Source organism: Pinus tabuliformis, chromosome 2_1 (genome assembly GCF_031772625.1).
Source record: "Pinus tabuliformis cultivar Carrire ecotype Pingquan chromosome 2_1, CPIR1, whole genome shotgun sequence".
Taxonomy (NCBI): Eukaryota; Viridiplantae; Streptophyta; class Pinopsida; order Pinales; family Pinaceae; genus Pinus; species Pinus tabuliformis.
Genome location: NC_142299.1, coordinates 360542785 through 360548784, shown reverse-complemented (window position 1 = coordinate 360548784; position 6000 = coordinate 360542785).

The following is a 6000-nucleotide window of genomic DNA, read 5'->3' as shown; positions in this document are numbered from 1 at the left end:
GGCTCATCGATTGACCTCCCGGAACTCCCACAATCTACTCCGGAACAATTACGGCAAAAGTGGGTAAAAATTCTTCACAACCAAGGTAAAATGGTAAATGGTAAAAATATATTTACTTTTCCCCTTTTTATTCATTTTTCATGAAAATATCAGGTTTTGTAAATATTTTTGACCTAGTTTGCCTCAAGGACTCGATAATACGCTTTGCCTTACTTGTGCAGTAACATGTGATTAATGTTTGATGATGATGATGAGTCACGTTTTAGCTCTTTTATCGACTCGTTAAACTCAAATTAAAAGATTTCTGAGTATTTTTCCCTTTTTGACTCATTAAAGAGAATAAAAACGGGGGATTTGCTTTCAGCTCTTTTCCGACCCTTTAAAAGCGAAAAGATGGTCGAGCCCTTGTCGTTTCAAACTTGTTAATTGATGTCAAACGTCGTGTGCCCAGTTTAAGTTGATCCCTTTTTCGGGCTGGGATGCACTATCTATGAAAAAGGTACTCCTTGACTGAAATGGTCAAGCAGTTCTCTCAAGTATTGTTTTCTACCTTTTTGGGCTTGAGAAACACAAATGTATGAAAAGGGACAATGTGGAGTTTTCTTTTACGTGTCTTTTTCAAACTCTCTAAACATGAAAATATACCGAGTTACACCTTTTTCAGACTCGTTAAATTATTAAATGACATTGGATTCATCATCATGAATAACATGGGCTTCTCCTTCCTAGGGCTCGTTAAACTTACTAGGTCGGATTCATCCGAAGGATGAACTTACAGTGTAAGCATATGCTATCCCCTTCAAGCTTGTGATTAAAAAATAATTGGGGTACTCGCTAGAAATGGTGGGGGGAAATTTGGAAATCTATCAGTCGTGTCAGCAGCTCACTCTTGAACATGACACTCTTTGCTTCATGTCGGGTTGGGACATCCTCCTTTGTATCATTGACCTTCCTGGGTTTGGGCCATTCATTTTTGCCTTCCATCTGATCTCTGCCACGTCATCATGACCACCAATCCTATGGATCCAAAAGCTACCAAACTTCAAGTTGTGTCGCTGATATGTTCAATAGTTGTCCTTCTACAGTTACACTTACCTCAAATTCTCTATATCATCCAAAATCATTTTTGCATCCTCTCGCCTCGCGTTAATGATGTGGGATTCATTATGGCCCTCCTTCGACACAGTCGCTTTTCGTCGACTTCAACTCATTATCCGGGAAGTTGACCGAGAGACTCCCTTCCAGTACCTTAGAGCTTGCATGCCCTAATGGAAAGTTCTTCACACTCGATGACAAGTTCACATCATTGGCTTTTAATCGAGTGATTTCACGGGTGTTCATCTTCAGTCCCTGTATTCACATTCCATGAATTATGCTGATAGTACCTTGAGGGTCATCATCATTATTGGTGGTTTCTCTCACGCTTGTTAACAGTTTACATCATTGACTGGTAATCAAGTGACTTTCTAGCATGCTCGACATCAACACATCCATTCGCACGCTAGGATCTGTACTTTGATCGGGTCGTGTTGGAGCGCAAGACCCTGGGCTCAGATCACACAAGTCCAGGTTATGAAGTGGTGTGACATGATTGTGATGATATGCATGTCTCTTTCAGATGGTTGGCTGTGACCAGACCATGAGTTGTCATATGTGATACTTCTTATTATTGGATGGTTGCGACCATACCTTGGTTTCATTGTGATCCTCTTTGACGGATGGTTGCACCCATACCTGGATCTGTTTGCATGATCATTCTCTGGATGGCTGCATCCATGCCACGATTCATGTATCATTTGACAGAGACCTCAGTTTATGTATATGTATATGTACTTGCTTGCAGGTTTTCCGACGGCAAACCATTTCCTCGAACTGATTTATAAAGTATTTCATCCCTCACTCCAGCTCTTCCTTCACGCTTTACGGGGCATCTGTTACACAGCATTTTGTCACTATCCTTGTACTCCCCGTTCCTTAATCCTAGAGGACCTCTACAGTGAACCCCGCATGCTTTGCCTTCATGGAGAAACTCCCATTATGTCTCTCTTCATGAGCAGATCATTTGCCTTTTGCACCATTTCCCCTAAAACTTATTTTTTGCCCAGTTTACAAGACCAGTGCTAATGGCCTTTTTCTCCCCCGCACCAATGTGCTGAGATTAGCACTACTCCTCGCGCTGACTAGAGCGACTAATTTTTGTTTCAGTCGCGTCGGTCCTGTTATGGAAATTTTTTTAAATTAGAGCCGAAGCTTCTAGCTCTAGAAGCTCCATAACGGAATTCTGGTAAATGGTTTGGTTGGATGGGGTCGAGGATGATAGTTTGGGCTCCTTTCCCCTATAATGATGGAACTACCTCAAGGGATAAGTCCTTCTCCCATAAGAAGAGGATCCATCTCCCATCCATATTTCCTATATAAACCTCCCTTCTTCCCAAGCATAAACTAGTGTGTGAATGTTATAGTCACAGTTGATAGTTTTGGCATAGTTATTGTTGAGTGTTGATACAATTTTGGAGTAGACAAGCAAGCTATTACTAGTTGTAGCTATCTCGTTGTGTGAGGGAGAAGTGTGTTTTGGTTTGGAGTGAATTCTAAAGGGAAGAGCCTTAAAACTATTGTTGACTGAATCCATCGTGGAATGCTAGCAGAAGTGCGTGGGAACCCGGTCTTGTCAGAGGAAGATTGCAGCGTCAAGACAAATGGTTGTAATCTCTCTTTGATATTAATATATGAAACTAACGATTGATTTCCTACATGTTTTGTAATATTACATATCCATGTCTTAAAGCTTCTTGACTCATTAAGTAGTTTGAATTTCAATTTGTCTATTATTATGTTTGTGTGTTGTTGTTGTTTACTTGTTTCGGGAACTTGAAGAAGGAAGCGAGAGATTGCTGGAGAGAGCAAGCGACGACTTCATCAAACAACACATAAACATAATAATAGAAAAATTGCAATTGAACCTACTTAACAAGTCAAGAAGCATTAAGACATGGATAATTATTATATCAGGTGGGTGAAATGATTGAATCATAATTCAATTAATATGAGAATGTATGCATGGCACTTAATCAAGATGGTATTGATCTTGGTTACAAGTTCTCTAATGTATCTTCTTAATTGTCAGAACAAGATATATTTAATGAACTTGTGGGCGGATAGAATATTGAATCCTTAAGAGATGTTATGTTATCATGAATTATGGTGCTTCTAGGAGTTATCAAGTGCACACTAGGTGTATAGACAACTGCGCCCACTGTGACTCCCACGGGAAATCTCAGGCATTATGGTTTTTGGCCCTTCAATTCTATGTGTCTTTTCATCAGCTAGAGGTAATCAAAGTGATATGGGCAATGTGAAATTAAATTTAAATATGGGTACGTTTCCTTAGATAAATAAGGTGGTGGATAGTAAAAGTTCAGTAAATTGTGTCAAGTTTGATATGTTTTTAACCAAGCATTTAGGTTTCAAGTGGCAATTCCATTTTTCTCCTTTGAGTTTTTTGTTTTGCATTCTAGGCTTGTCAATTATTTGGATATTTAAAGTAACGGCCAATAAATGTTCCAAATAACTTTTGACTACAATGAATTATGCCCATTTGAGAGGATTTTCACCATACATTAGGGTTTCAAGTGGCAAATTCTTTTTTAGAATTTGAAATTCTCTTTGCTTAATCTGGGATTGTCGAAGCCCGTCGATGTGTTAGCTACATGGTATTGGGTTGGGAATTTTTTTTCACCCAATCTAGATTGATCAAAATTCAAAAATGTTTTATCGATGTGACCCTGTGAATTTGGTAACATTGAGTCAAAATTGGGAATCCATGGATTTGAGGTGGACTAGGCAAGAAATTAAACCAGACTGGGAAGACAGAATTTTCTAGTTTCAACAAGATATATATTAGTTACAAATTCAATGTAGTCAAACAACCTCAACTTTGATGATAGAAATGTAGATGCTAATGGAGCATGGAGTTCAAAAGCATAGGAATGAGGATGAGTTAGCTCGTTTTCATCAACATATGGATGAGCTCTAAATCACCCTAAATCAACTACAACTTGGTAACTCTACTTTTGAGGTTTCTATTAGTAATGTTATTAATGGTCTTCCAAGTTTGAATATCTTTGTGCCTCCCATGGAGGAATAAGAAAATTGTACTAATTCTTTCTCTTTTTAAATAGTATCGTTCTTATGCACTACGAGTGTATTAAAATATTAACATTATTGGAAACTTTATGTAAACAGGGATATAGACTGTGTAATTCTCGTAGTATGTTGGTTTTATGTTTTAATAAATCTTAGGTATCATAACTCGGAGGACATCAGTAGCCTGAGCTACCATTTTTTGTAAATTTTGTTGTATGGCCATGTCCCCAAGCATGGAATTTTAATGCAAAATATTTATGTTACAACTAAAAAAAGAGGTTTCCATGTATGATAATTATGGGTATTAGGAGCTCAATAGTCCTTAACTTTACCGTTATAAAAACAAATGCAAAAAGATAACTACATATATAACTATGCAATGCCAAAGTTGTTTTGATATATCTTCAAACAATGCAACCAATATATTGTCATTTACATTCAAGCTTCAATGAGCCTCATTTGCATTAATTTCAATAAGTTTTAATTTTAATTATTTTTTCTATATAATAGAAAATAAAATATTCTTTGCCCACATAAAATATTTTCCCAAATTTTAGAAATGAATATCCTTGTCGGAAAAAAATAAATAAAAATAAAAAAACTTTCCCAACAAAAGAAATAGATATATTCTAAAATGATAAATGAATATTTATTTTAATATCGTTTTTGCAATTAACTAGACTAAATATGATCCAAACCAAAAAGGGAAAATTGAATGAGAACTGAATAGAATGAGAGTTGAACCAAAGAAGGCCAAGGAGCCCACATTCCAAGCCGGAAATAATGCCATGTGTTAGTGTCAGTATCTTCATCCCTCCATCAGTGATCAAATTCTCTTGTTGCATTGCATGTTAGGTGTCTCATCCGATCAGCTGCATTCCATTAGGGTCATGGATCATCTGATGGTAGTGGCATATTATAAATTTTCCCTCATGATCTTTACCTATTGGCCCATTTTCATACATTCAGGTCATTTGCAGTCATTTTTTGTCTTTAAATCTGCAAAAGTCATTTTTAGGGTTTTAGGTCTCATTAGGTCTAGGGTTTTGTCAATAAGGTCTTGTAAACGCTCAATAATGGTCAGCAGGCACATGAGGAGGTCAAATAAAGTCTCAGCAACAAAAATTTTAATAATCACATGCTCAGTGATTGATTTTTCCTCAAAACCCTGTTTTGAGGAAAAACAGAGTTTTTTATGTTTCATGTACAAATTTGATGTAATTTCATTTTTTCCATATGTAATATTTTCAAGAGGTAGCCCTAGTCACCTTGCCAAGCCTCTGCCACTCCAGTTCCTGCAAAAGAAACAAAAGTTCAAAGCATTTAGTCCATCAAAGGCAAAAAGTAAGACAAACTGCCCAAAACAGAGTTTGAAAAAACAAGTGAAAAGCAAACATTAGCAAAGTGGGTTTTCATAAGTCAAAAATTAAAACCATGGGTATATAAAGTGTATTCATGTCAAAGAGGTTCATTTGCATGCCAAAAGTGAAGGAGAGCAAGTGCATTTGTGTTTTCAAAAGCCAAGGGAGCGATTTTGCATTCAAAAGGTGAAAATTGCAAGCGCGGCACACCGAGCCAGTGCGGCACACACAGAGCACACTCCACGTTCAAATTCATAACTAGTGCGACACACCAGAGGTGGCGCGGCGCACCAGTCTACAACGCCCAAAATTCATCCAAATGCCTCCTCCAAACTTCCAAATTGCAAAATTCCTCATGGCACAAGTAAGTTGACACTCCAATATGCCTAATGCATGAGTTTGCTTCAGTCTTCTTGGTGATTCAATAGGGAAATATTGAAACCCTAGTTACTTGCATAGTTTGTTGAGAAAAACTGCCTAGGGTTTACAAATC